Source organism: Acomys minous (genome assembly GCF_964271855.1).
Source record: "Acomys minous genome assembly, chromosome: 4".
In the NCBI taxonomy this organism is placed as follows: Eukaryota; Metazoa; Chordata; class Mammalia; order Rodentia; family Muridae; genus Acomys; species Acomys minous.
In genome coordinates this window covers 38211506-38225894 of record NC_140486.1, presented here as the reverse complement: position 1 = coordinate 38225894, position 14389 = coordinate 38211506, and the positions used below count along the sequence as shown (strand labels likewise).

General features: G+C 37.6%; 1 long non-coding RNA gene across 1 annotated transcript in view; it reads right to left on the bottom strand.

The window, feature by feature from the left end:
- Window positions 1-13307: 13307 nt before the first annotated feature.
- LOC311596901 overlaps window positions 13308-14389 on the bottom strand; it is a 70908-nt gene continuing 69826 nt past the window's right edge. Inside the window, exon 3 of the long non-coding RNA XR_014779026.1 lies at window positions 13308-13484. This is a non-coding gene — a long non-coding RNA (uncharacterized lncRNA). The remainder of the gene's footprint in view (window positions 13485-14389) is intronic.

Here is a 14389-nt window from a genome sequence, read left to right as displayed (position 1 = left end):
CTGGTAGGTCTGCTTTATGTTACTTGGCCTTTTTCCCCTATAGCTTTTAATATTTTTTCTTTGTTCTGTAGATTTAGTGTCTTATTATGTGACAGGAGTATTTCTTTTCTGGACCAGTCAATTGGTGCTGTGTATGCTTCTTGTATATTTGTAAGCACCTCTTTCTTTAGATTGTGGAAATTTGCTTCTATGATCTTGTTGGAAATATTTTCTGGTCGTTGGATCTGGGTCTCTTCATCCTCTTCTCTTCCTATTATTCATAGATTAGATCTTTTCATAATATCACAGATTTCCTGAACAACTTGTGTCCTGCATTTTTTAGCCTTAACATTTTTCTTTGACTGGTGTATCAATTTATTCTGCAGTATCTTCTATACCTGAGATTCTCTCTTGCATCTCTTGCATTCGGATGGAGATGCTTACCTCTGTTATTCCTGTTCTCTTCTCTAGGTTTTCCATCTCTAGGCTTCCTTCAGATTGTGCTTTCTTTATTGCTTCTACTTCCATTTTTCAGATCTTGGACAGTTATATTAATTTCCTTCACCTATTTATTTGTGGGGTTTTTTTTTTCTTTAAGACATTTATTCATTTCTTTTGTAAAGACCTGCATCATCTTCATGAGACCAGATTTAAGGTCATTTTCTTGTTCCTTAGCTGTATTGAGGTATCCTGGGCTTGCTGTAGAATAAGACTTGGGTTCTGGTGTTGACATAGAGGCCAGGCTCTTGTTATTTTTGTTCTCATACTAGCTTTAGCCATCTGGTTCTCACTGGCGGTCCCTGGCAGATCCTTACTTCCAGAAATGCACATAGGTATGAGGTCCAGTAGAAAGAGGGTGCAGGAAGCCAGGTATAGCTTATTCCAAGGTATTCGCACTGCAGCCTTGTGGTCCCTGGGGTTCTTAGGCTTCTGTCTTCCCCAGGAGGCCTCCATGAGCCTCCAGAGATTTGGGTGTTAGACCAGGAATGAGGTGCACTAGGGATGAGGGATGTTCTCCAGTGCGAGGTTACAAGGAGAACAGGTCAGACTGGTAATTTTGGTCCTCAGGGTCTGACCTGGTGGTCCCTGGTTGGCTGCAGGCCTGCCTGACTGCATAGGTGGCTGCCAAGGGCCTCCAATGATCAAGGAGCTGGACCAGGAATAGGGTGCACAGAGGATGGAGCAGATCTCTCTGCTGTTAGGTTTGCCAGGATAGGGCAGACTGGAAATTGTGGCCCTAGAGGTCTCACCTGATGGTCCCTGGGGCCAGCACACCTCCAGGAATGCAGGTAGGAATGAGGTCCAGTAGATAGAGGGTGTAGGTAGACAAAGGCAGCTCATATTGGCTGTTTTCCAAGTGACCTGGTGTAAACAGAGTGCTGCCTCTTAGAAATCTTACCTGTTTTACCAGGGTGGCTGCCAAAGGTTTCCAGGGATGCAGCACTGGACCCTGCTAGCCTAGCATCTTGATCATGCTATCTCTCCAAAAAAAATCTGCAGTGTAAATTCCCCCAATAGTGTTATATTATGATAATTCTGAGTTTTGCTTTTATATTTAGTTTATTTTTAGCCTTACAACTTGTAAATGGGAAAAAACTTGGTTAATTTCTAATTATATTTCTAACTTATAAAATGATTTTCTCTTGGTAACCTGCTATCCTTCCTCTGAGTGCCACGAGGTCTCCCCCTTTGATACCCTATGAGCATATACAGGGGGAGTAAATACCCCTCCGAAACAGTAATAGGGGAGGGGAATAAGGGGAAAATGGGAGGGAGGGAAGAATGGGAGGACACAAGGGATGGGATAACCATTGAGATGTAACAAGAATAAATTAATAAAAAATTAAAAAAAAACAATTGAGATGTAATATGAATAAATTAATAAAATATATTTTAAAATGATTTTCTCTATTTTAATCATTAAAAATTACTTATATGGAATACTTGACATCCAACTTTCTCACTTTTCCTCCAATATGCTAGCAAAAGTTCTCTCTACCTCTCAGCCTTTCATCCTATGTTCCAAAATATGCAACGCTATAGATCTGTTAAACTTGAGAGATCAGTAGGGAAAGCTCTGTCCTTTCCCCCTCGGTTGTTTCTTAGTGCCACAGTGGGCAGTTCTTGGTTGATATCTAGTATTGCTCTTACAAGACAAAAGAAAAGGCTAGGTCAATATAGTAATGCAAGTTACTTATTTTCTTAGTTATAATAATCCCTTTCTATGTATTGCTATATCCAGGTTATAGTCTATCCCCCTGAGAAACAACCAGAAAAAATGGAGGGAAGAATTTAAACATGCTGATGCCATGGCAGAAGTTGACATTGAATAGATTTTTAAATGAAAGTCTGATATCAATACTAATGAATAAATTGACCTTTAAGTGCCAAAGCACACACCAAATAATATCCCTGATATAATCTTTACCTCTGGTGAATAAATGTGTGCATGTTGAATGCAGGCATTAAACACTGGTATGTTTTCCTAGTTCCTTTGAAGAATATTTGGTAGTCCCTTCTTATAAGGATTGTATATTCAGTTAATATATATTATATTTCAGATACATTGAAGATAATTGACATAAGGAATGTATATAATTATTGCACAGCTTGCTCAAATGGAGTACATGACTTAACACAATGGGGAGCATTACAAATTCCATCAGGGAGCATTGAACAACATATTATGCTGTAAGAAGATGCAAACTATTATATGAATATCACTGAAAAGATGATAGCTATTTTTAGGGATTAAGTGGTCACTGAGTATATTCAGTGTTTGCACATAACAAATAGTCAATATATGTTCTATAACTAATTATAATTTAGAGTACTATTATAATGTATAGACAATGTTTAATATTTAATTCCTACAAAATTGGAGTGGACTATTCTCTTGTATGAATAGCTAAATTGAATTATTTTTTGTCTCATTTACATAAAATATTGCTAGCAATGGGGACTCTCACAAGGCAATGGAATGAAAACTCTGATGAAGTCTTTGATCATACACCCCTCTCAAAAATATCTGAGTAGCTTTCTAACTATACCGACATCATGTGCAGTTTGTAATATAACATCATCTCCCTGGACAAGTAATGTTTAAAAGTAGATATAAGTTGAAATTCTGAAAAAATCATAGTCTTCATATTATGAATCATTGAGCATCCTTACAGCTTTCCTTCTCCCCGGGGATTTTGTTGACAATTGCCTGGGCGTTGGAGCTGTCAGGAATGCCTGCCTGCTTTAAGCAAAGATTCGGATTGTATTCACTTGACACACGTTCTGTTCCAAGTAGGTGCAGATCAATTTCATTGTGTCTGAGCCACTGGGGGTCTAATTAAATGATGAAGTTTTCTAACCTTCTCTTTTCCCATGTTGTACTAAACCAAGGGGGAATTTATAAACACTTGCAAGGGCTCTCCAGTCTAAAAGGAGGTGTCATAGGTCATCAGCTTGCCTAACTATCTCTATGTGTAAAGTAGAAATAAGGATATTTGGTCTCTGTTTTGTTATTAAAGAACAAGGGAATGTTTTCTCAAATTATTTATGTATTCCATGAATCCCTGTACTATAACAATTAGAGGCCCATATTGTTTAATCAAAAGTCAGGAAAGACATGCAGTAGCAACCAGTGGCCCTTTTCCTTAAGTTGAGAATAACTTGACTTACTTCTTTGTGTTCTTAGATCCCAGCATCTGGTCCTGAGTCAAACATTAAGGAGCTCTAGAGACATAAAGCCAAGTAATAATCCTTCTGTGTTATGGTGTGAAGCACATTCTGGTGGTTTACTCCTGATAGGATTGGCCCAATAATACGCCTCTATTTCTCTCATATTTTTCTTGAACACAGTATGTTCTTCTAATGACCACTTTTTGCACTTAAATCTTTGAAGTCAGTGGCTCCTTATGAAACCTTGCTGGTACATTCTGATTGTTGAAGATACCACACTCTGGTTACAGGACCTAGAAAAATCATCAAACTGGCAATGTGTCAGAAGCACCCTGCTTATTGGCTAACCATCTTCCTATAGGGTAATGAAGGCTGCTAGGAGAATAGCCATCAGTGATCTTGCTGAGCTACAAATCCTATGCGTTGCAGTAAGGAGGCCCTCTGTTACAGGAGGGGCATGGCTGTTAGGAGGATAATCAACCATTTCTCATTTTATTTGAAGCTCACTCCATAGATGGGAACTCATGCTCGGTTCTATAGACTTAGGTAAGAATCCATGGCTGGGAAGGTTATAGTGCCTAGGAGGAAATGGACTACTATTATGCTTCTAAATGGTTCTGATGTCAAACTGTCTTCTACGTACTCTGCGTATACTCATAGATTGTGCTGTGCTCAGCCTTCATAAAACAAATCTTATTTTAGTGGGTATGTGTAATGCAGAAACCTATGGCTTGCAAACAGCTGAAACTAAGTAACAATGGGGTGATCGGTCTCAAAGCAGCATCTGTATTACTACCTCCAGGGGTTGAAGAACATCTCAGAGGAGGAAAGAAAAAAAAAGAATCAGAGTATAGGGGGAAGTGCAGCAAAAGACATCTTCAGTACACGAGGTAGCTATTGCACACCTAAGCTCACTGCAGCTGCGGTTATCCATTGAAAACTTACACAAGATCGGGACTGTCAACATTGCAATGTGGATCAAGGAGCCACACACATGTGGCCTCACCTCTTTCCAAAGGGACATTGGCAGTAAACAGTTCCTAATAGAAGAGATGTCATCTTCTTCAATGCTGTAGGAACCGGTAAGTTGCCCATGTTCCAGTAAATAGCATCTCACTCCTACATGAGCAAAGAGTTATAATTAAACTAAGTGGGTCACACACGAAAAGAAGGCATGGAAGGCATGGAACTTGATGAGAAGATATGGTTCAGCAGGAGAGAGAAAGGATGAGAGAGGAAATGAAAGTTGGAAACGACTCAATTCATTATATACACGTATGAAACTGTCGTACTATTTAAAAGGCAGGGGAACAAATGAAAAAAATGGTCTTTGAGTTTATATAGAAGGACACAATGGAATGTTTTTATTTGTCTTTCTTAGAACAAAATAAAATAATCTTGCTAGTGTCTGTTTCTAAAGAATTCAAGGTTAGAGTACCTGAAATTTCTCTTGGAGCACTTAAACAAAGAAAAACAAAAGAACAACTTGTCATAATAATAACTGCAAACCATACAACATATAGTTCTCGAATGGCAGCCTTTATGCTGAAAATCTCCTTACATAGTAAGATTTATTTCTGTCAGTCAGGAACATGTGAAAATAAATCTATCTGCATTTCATCTAAACTATCAGTTAAGTCATATCAGGTGGGAAGAGAATTTCCCAGCCAATAATATTCACCTGTTTTTTATGAAGAAAAAATGTAATGCTCATGAATTAAAAGAAAATTATAAGGTGCCTATTATGCTTTCAGGAAAGGTGACAGAGAAGTGATGCAAGACTTTGAAGGAAGGGATTGGGAGCCGAAATATGGACTTTATTCCAAGAAAGACAAGTCTGTGAAATCCATGAAGGAGGTTAAAGGAACACACACACACACACACACACACACACACACACACACACACACACACACACACACACAAGATGAGCAGTGCAGAGGAGGAATCTAAGCACAGGCTTTACCCCACCGATTCCTGGAAAAAAGGAGACGCTGAACCTGCTCCCAAAGGGTGAGGCAAGTGAGCCTGAGTAATCCCGCTACAGGGCACGGCAAACAGGCCTGTAAGCCTCAAGTCCAGTTGTAGGTGGTGGTGAGACAATCATCCCTCCTGGGAACAGCAGTGGGAGAGGTGTCATTCTGCCATGTCATGTAACTCAGAGGCATCAGTTTGGGGTGTCTTCAGAAAGAATGTCCTCTTAAAAACTGAGCTAAACTGGAGAGCTGAGATCAGGAAACAGGTCAGGAGTTTCACTTGGTTTGGCCACAAGCCCTGGCAGTCCACTGTAGAAATTAGGATGGCTAAACATGGGCAACCACAGACAGAGTGCTGGTGACAAAAGGCTCGACGAAGGCAGGGAAGTGCATTTGGAAAGACAACCCTGTTCTTGGTAGGCAGGAGCAGGTCTCCTCGATTGAGAATAACCTTGGTATCTGATTGGCCATGATGAAACCTCATCTTTAAATATGACATCTCTATCAGTCCATCCAAGCCTCAAGGAATATCATAAGAGAGGAGTGAGAAGAATATAGGAAGCTGGGGAAGTTGTGAGGCATTGTAGAACATTGTCTCCTTGCATGACACAGTGGCTTCTGAAGTCTCAGCTGTTGTGGTTGCATGTGCAAGCTCAGGAATATCAGCACACTATTATTGGGGAAGGGGTATCATAAAGCACTAGTACTCCTTGAGGATCTAAGGGAAAAATAACCATATTTTGTATTATAATATTTAAACAGATCAATTATGTAGAATGCCTCTATTTCTCTAACTTAATTATATTTATAGTGCATCATTGTTTATTACTTATGTCATATTGAAAAGTACTTATAATAATTTAAAAGGATTATTAGTTTTTTTAAGGTGCTAAATCCTTTGAGCTCAGTTTGATTTCTTTTTTTCTTTTTCTTTTGGTATATCTTTTTTTGTGATTTTTAAAATTAATTTATTCTTGTTACATCTCAATGGTTATCCCATCCCTTGTATCCTCCCATTCTTCCCTCCCTCCCATTTTCCCCTTATTCCCGTCCCCTATGACTGTTCCTGAGGGGGATTACCTCTCCCTCTATATGCTCATAGGGTATCAAGTCTCTTCTTGGTAACCTGCTGTCCTTCCTCTGAGTGCCACCAGGTCTCCCCCTCCAGGGGACATGGTCAAAGGTGAGGCACCAGAGTACGTGAGAAAGTCATATCCTACTCTACACTCAACTGTGGAGGATGTTCTGACCATTGGCTAGATCTGGGTAGGGGTTTAAAGTTTACCGCCTGTATTGTCCTTGGCTGGTGTCTTAGTTTGAGCGGGACCCCTGGGCCCAAATCTGCCTATCATAATGTTCTACTTGAAGGTTTCTTAATATGCTAATATATTATAAGTTGAAAAGTCTCCAGACAAAAAAAAAAAGCAGCCCTAAATTTGGAGACTCAAAAACAATAAGACCCCAAAAACAGATTGCATAAATTTACTTGCAAGGAAAAAAAAGAGACATGTGGAAAATACATTTTGTCTTCAAATATGGAAGCGTGAACACACGAGTGTGATATTTTTGTGTTTATAATTTCAATACTAAGAATGCCTCAAAAGTAAACTATGAATTCTAGGCCTGAGTGAGTGATACACTGAGACCCGTGTCACACTAAAAAACAAAACCAAAACAAACAAGCAAACAAAAACAAAAACAAGAAAGAGGCAGGTGAAGACAGAGAGGATGGGAAGGGAGAAAATGGGAGGGAAGAGGAGGAAAAGACACTCAGAGAACAGAATACATGTATTGCAGGCAGCACAAGACAAACAGAGAGCTACCAAGGAGATGACCCTTCTATTCTGCATTAAAGTGAGTTTCCTACAACTGCTGCCATTCAATACTGAGCCAGGCCTCCTCTGAAGAGCAGCACACTTTATGAAAGGCCAGGATGGCTCCAGCCAAGAACATAGAGTTTCTATTAATACAGAGATAGGTTGAGAAGAATTTTTATTTCAAAGTGATTTTTTTTTCTCCTTGGCTCTCCTGTCTCTTTTGAGTTCATTTCAAATATCTAAATTTAGACAGCTAGGCCCCCAAGAAAGCCATGAAAATCTTTGGTTTAAGACAGATGACCAAAAAATGATAGCAAGTATTTTTAGCCCCTTGTAAAGGAAACTTACACTTTTTGGATTTGAGAGCCTTGGGTGTTTCTTTTTCCCAGAGCACATGAAACAAAAGGCACTTTTTTTTTTCAGTAGTCACATTTCTTTACTATCCAATTTCAGTACCTTCATGCTCAATTTGAAGCAAACAAATTTTACTGTATTGACGCAATTTGGGAATATCTAATTGTCTTAGAAATATTTTGAATGAATATCTATACTGGGATTTACACCTCCTATTGCCTGAGCGCTAAAAATAATAAAAGGATATGAAACTCATTTTGTTGTGTTCACTGATTATTTCTTCCTCCTCCTCCACTTGTAATTTCTGTTGAAGAGTTTCAAAATACAAATGGAACACAGTGAGGAGACAGATGGCTCCACTGGTGACAGGATGCATTTGGTCCATCTGACTGTTACCACACTGGGAGACAGAGACTTTCATTAATAGTTGGTCAGCCAGTAAAACAAATGATTTGGCAAAATGTATCTCAGATGGATACAAATATCTTATAATTGCTTGCTTTGGATGTTTCTTGGGGAATCAACTTTTTAATACATTTACTTGATCATATTCAAAACAGCATAAAAACATTGTTAGCATTAAATAAAGACCGTGAGCCAGTATACCAGCCTATTTTAGCCTCATCTACTCAATAGGGATTTTTTTTAAAGATGCAATTAAAAGTTTCTATTTGTCAGTCTTCAAATACCATTATCACATACTGATGTTACAAAAAACAAAACCCATAAAGGATTAAAAAATATCTACCTATACAAAGTGCTCTGAGATAACAGAACTTCAGGACAGGATTGGGTTGAGCTATATTGCACTGGGAAAATAAACGAGGTCCATAGGGAGGAGGAAATTCTGCTGAGACCCACAGCTTCCTGCCACACCCAATTCTAGAGCCTAAGATTTGGTCTTCTCCATCATCCTTCCTCATATTATCCAGTCTCTTATCTTATGTGGATTAAACATCTTACAAATGCCCCTGGTATATTTTTTTTTCTTGCTTTTAAAGACTGGAATGAAAACTACACATATAAGTTGCCTTTTTCAGGGCTATGATCATGTACTCGACAAGAAGCAACTAAGAGGGAGGGTGCCTTTAAAATGGGCATGGTGACTATGCTTTTTGTCATCCAAAGTGGGAGTTTCTCCATGGGTTCAAGGACAGCCCGGGCTACATAGTGAGTTCAAGGATTGTCTAAACCACAGCATTGTGTAATCTACAGAGCAAGAATGTCTTATAAAGAAAAAAAAGACAAGGAAGTGGGGTTTTCTGTTGTTGTTTTGTTTCTGTTTTGGCTCACAATTTTTAAAAAGGTACCACTGATCATGACAGGGAAAGCATGGGAGAGGTGTAAAGTGGCTGGTTACAGGGTCTCTATAGACAGACAGGAAGCAGAGCCATACTCTAAAACAGTAAGAGTCACCCACAGGATTCACATACAGCAAAGCTCTACCTCTTAAATATTCCAGAACTTTGCAAATCAAGGCTATCAGATGAGGACCAGGTGTTCAAATATGACACATTCTGTATTTAAGCTATAACACAACATGTTAAACTACCCCTGGTTGCACTTTTGCTTTATAAAATTAGATATCATTTCAATAGCTAGACACGGCAGTTGGGAGGCAGAGGCAGGTAGATTTCTGTGACTCAAGGCAAGCTTGGCCTACACAGTAAGTTCCAGGCTAGGTAGGTAAACAATGAGATACTGTCTTTTAAAAAAAAAAAGAGAAAAGAAAAAATGAATTATTACGATGCATACTTGGGGCTGAAAAGGTGACTTAGGCTATGAGTTTGATTCCCACAACCCACCTTGAGAAGCTCTCAACAACTTGTTTTTTGTTTTTTGTTTTTTGTTTTTTTACTTTTTTTTCTCCTTTATTAATTTATTCTTGTTACATCTCAATGGTTATCCCATCCCTTGTATCCTCCCATTCTTCCCTCCCTCCCATTTTCCCCTTATTCCCCTCCCCTATGACTGTTCCTGAGGGGGATTACCTCCCCCTGTATATGTTCACAGGGTAACAAGTCTCTTCTTGGTAACCTGCTGTCCTTCCTCTGAGTGCCACCAGGCCTCTCCCTCCAGGGGACATGGTCAAAGGTGAGGAACCAGAGTATGTGAGAAAGTAATATCCCACTCTCCACTCTACTGTGGAGAGTGTTCTGTCCATTGGCTAGATCTGGGTAGGGGTTTAAGGTTTACCACCTGTTTTGTCCTTGGCTGGTGCCTTAGTTTGAGCGGGACCCCTGGGCCCAAATCTGCCTATCATAATGTTCTACTTGTAGGCTTCTAGGACCCTCTGGATCCTTCTACTTTGCCATTCTCCCATGATTCTCTCATCTAGAGTCCCACTAGAATGTCCTCCCCTCTGTCTCAGTTTCCTGGTAAGTGAAGGCTTTGTAACTCCAGCTTCAGAGGACTCAACTCCCTCTTCCAGACTCCAGGAACAATTGCACTCACACATACATACACAGACACATAGACACACAAACACTCATGCAAGCACACACCACCACCACCACTACCACACCACACACTTTAAAAATATTAAAGAAAAAAAAACAGAGTCTGCATGGCATAATTTAAATTTTAATAAAAACATCTCCATAAAACATTTAAAGATACTCAATAATATTTATAATTAAACCATGGTCTGGAAAGAAAACTTTAAAGTGCATGAGTCACTTATGACCATTGACCAGATTGTTGGTACACGGTTCTGTGACTGGAATATAGTGTTGTGATAGTTATTCTTGGTTGTCAACTTAACTATATCTGTAACTAAACCCCAGATTCATTGGCACATGTGTGAGGTGTTTTTTTTTTCCTAGATTAAATCATTTGAAGTGGGAAGATCCACTTTTAATTCAGATCTTTGAGGCTGAAAGGTATACTTTTAATCAGGGACACCCCTTCTGATAGACAGATTAATAGATAGATGGTAGATAGATAGATAGATAGATAGATAGATAGATAGATAGACAATATAGATGACATTTTCTTTTCCTCAACAATTTTCCATACTTATAGAATGGATATACGTATATCGTGGTTAATAAGATGTGTCTGTGTAACCTCCTCTGAGTATAACAAAACATTGATATAGATAGCTAATATCCCAAGACAGATGACCTCTGCTCCCTACTAAAACTGAGTGTTTTGGTTTATCTTGAAATTTACCAAACTGCGTAATCCAAACAAGCGTGAAAGTATGCAAATTTACCTCCCTAAACTATCTACATAAAACTATTGAGCTCTAGTTGACCATGTGTATGCTGAAATATTTTGAAAGTGTACTAATTAGGGCAATTTATTTTGAAACAAGTCAAAGAAATACAGATGTTTATATAATGCAATATATATTATTAGATGTGATTAAAGCAGATGCCACCTAATATTGATATAGAGCTCATGAAACCTAGATATTGAAGTTCAGTTGTACTTTTTCCCCTGTATTTTGGACATTTCAAAGTTGCATTAAAAATACTACAGGAATTTAGATATGTGAAAATTCTATTCCACTATTTTGATATCTGTGTCAATCATCTGTAGTCTCAGAGACACTTTTATATTTACAGTGTAAAACATCCACTCAAATTTTATAGACACAAAAGACAGTTCAACTAATTTCAAATTTAAATAATTATGGCCCTAGATATGAAGGACAAATCTACTTCAGATTTAATAGTCACCTTAATAGTCACCTGCTTCTAAATATAGCTTAAAAGTATAAATTGTTCATAATTTTAAAGAGCCTTGATTGTCATAGCAGCTTGTTGCATTGGATGAAGTAAAGACATTTATTCGTATCCTCCTAAGAGCATTCCAGGAACTCAGAGCGAACATCAACAATCATGAACATTAATGTCTACTATGGCATAGAACATTGGCTTCTCGACTGTGCATTTGCCATATTTATGCACAGATATGATCTTACTTTCTGGCAACTTTTGTACATCTTTAAGAACAGTGTAGTGGTCAACCAAGTGCAAATACTAGTCAGACCCTTAAACTTTGATTTGGGAATATGAACCCAACTATTGGTATATTATAAGAACTTCCTCACAGCACCAGCAAAGCACAGTTAAGCTTGTGGATACCTAGTAAGTGTTTTCTGTGTCATGCTTTCTGCAAAGCACTAAACAGGGAGAGTACTAATATAAAATTCTTACCAGAGACTTAGTGGCTGATTCTGCAGCTAGCTAGCACCAACATTGAATGAAAGAAGCAAGTCTATGGGATTTCAACTTGTAATTCAAATGATCAGTTTAGGCCATCAATTAAGTATGCATTTATATTATATATTAAATTTTATTCTTGAGCTTTCATCATTAATCAATGAGAACAATAAATACTTCTGTCTTAGAAATAAACCTGACTTATTGAACATGCTATTCACACATAAATACACACATGAACACATACACACACTATAGATATATTTGTGTATATATAGCTACAATTTTTACTAAAGTCTAAAAAATGTTGTAATGCAGTCTGTCTTGACTTAAACTTCCAAGAAAAATAAAGTGAAAAAATACATTTAATAGCTATAACTACATTGCCTTTTAATTTCCATTTTAACAATTATAAAATATGAAGTCTTTAAAATGTGAAATCAGTCTTAGGAAGAGAAACATAAAAATACCTAAAATGTTAGTCATTTACATTGAATCCATATGTTCTGCCAAATATATGTTAAAGACTTTAGACTAATTTCTTGAGTTGTAATTTAATTTATAGTATTTAGAAAATGTACCTTACTCTAACTGACTAGAGAGTACTTTCTCATTAGTTAAGAAGATGACAAAATATACATTGAAAATCTATTAGAGTTTTAAAAATAAACCACTGAGATCATTTTAAAGGACTGTGAATCATACTCATGTCAGCATTCTGCAGGCAAGGAAGGGTCAACTTGTAGCTACCAGCTGCTGCTGAGATGTCCTTTAATTCTCCTCAGTGTTGACCACTGAAAATTAACTGCATTGTGTCTCCCTCCTAAGAGGCCTAAGAGTCAAGTGCTGTGGTTTCCAATGAGCTAGGGTAAGGGTCCTGAAAGAGAGAGACAAAAGGAGAAACAGAAAAAAGAGGGAGACAAGGCAATGGCAGGATGAAAAGGAAATGGAGGAAAGAAAGAATGAAACAGAGGGAAAATAAGAAGAAGAGAAAGAAGGGTACTCTAGAAATACTATTTTTCAAATGCAATTTAAAAATATTTTTTAGGGTTTTCATTCAGATTTCTCCAACTACAAATCTAAAACATGACTGGTGAACTATGTAAAGTGCAGCAATCTAAGTACCTCAGAAAAATGTGCTGCTTAAAAATAAGCACCACTGCACTACTGTGGAGAGGTAAATACACTGATCTCTGCCAGATGATGTGTGCTTTCATTAACAACTAAAAACAGTTCCTCAATCTGGAGAACACAGAGGATACGCTTCATTATGGAATAGACATCCTTATTTCTCCCCAAATAGGTGTCCATTAGATATTTTCTTACTAAGGCAGCCATTGAAAGTCTCCTATGTTGGAGGTTATAGAGACAGCTCAGGTGTTATGACCACTTGTTTTTCTTCAGAGGACTCTGATTTGGTTCTCAGCATCCACAGCCATCCACAACTCCAGCTCCAGAGATTCCTGCACCTTTTTGAGGCCTCCCCAGGCACCACACATGCATGGTTTACACACCTACAAGAAGGCAAATCACCCATATAAAATAAGAATAAGAACAATGTTTAAAAATTAAGAATCCTATCACAAGGGAATGCAAGCTAATAGAACAATAACTTCTGTAAGAGAGAAATATTCATGCTGGCATTCACTTCCAAATGACGTGACTCAGCCTACATTTATTTCTCTAGAAAATAAAAAAAAACCTGAGCTTGCTTGTTGTGTTTAATATTTAATACATCTCAAAAATTATCTTGCTACCATGGCCACTCACTCTGTGTTTATAAGAACTAAGTTAGTTGTATCAAGAAATCATCAAGAGATAAATGTTGATGGATACAGCTGTAGACTTATGCTTTTCTCAATTCAAACTTCTCACTGGACAGTTTCCTGGTTCTCTCAGTTCCTTCCTAAATAAGATACTTGAAAATGCTCAAGAGTTCTTGGCCATGTATTATACTTACTCAACTCATTACTGCAAGAATTGTAATAGTTGAAGATTTGACTTTTAAAAAAATTATTCTGTGTTGTGTTTGACAAGGATAGTATTAATTCAAAATTATTATCAAGTATTTCTCTCAAATGTTTAGATCACTTAATTACTGCCTGGGTAGAGATTATGATAACTTCTTCACATAAAATAATTACATGAATACTAAGAAATAAAAATAATTTTACAATAATACATGCTATGTAAATATTGAAGAGTTTATACTGACTGGAAAGTTAGTCTTTCAAAAATTTGTATGTACTTTTCTTGAGTAAGCTACAAAACAACAGAGAGCTAATGTATTCGATATTAGGCAACCTCCATGCAAAGTCAATGTATTAACTTATCAACTCATTTCATTCTCCAAATAGTCTCGATGTTACAGAGTGGAGACGGATAATAGAAGGATCAATCAACATGGCCATATCATGAT